The sequence below is a fragment of the Penaeus monodon genome, chromosome 27, assembly GCF_015228065.2.
Source record: "Penaeus monodon isolate SGIC_2016 chromosome 27, NSTDA_Pmon_1, whole genome shotgun sequence".
In the NCBI taxonomy this organism is placed as follows: Eukaryota; Metazoa; Arthropoda; class Malacostraca; order Decapoda; family Penaeidae; genus Penaeus; species Penaeus monodon.
The window spans coordinates 24,491,723-24,491,939 of record NC_051412.1 but is presented as its reverse complement, the minus strand read 5'-3'; positions in this window follow the sequence as shown (position 1 = coordinate 24,491,939).

Here is a 217-nt window from a genome sequence, read left to right as displayed (position 1 = left end):
TTGCAATTGCAAGGGTTTGCTTATAGCTGAATCAGTTGGTAGAGATATTTACGAAGATAGGCTGATGAAACGTGTCTGTGTCAATTTATATTTTATTGAAGCCAATCTTGGTGATGATTTTTAGTGAAATGAAGTTCATAGTTTACTTCGTTGATTCGTAGCAAAAGGTAGCAAAGTGACTTTTTAAAATTCCAAGCACTGATTCAGTCTTCTTCCT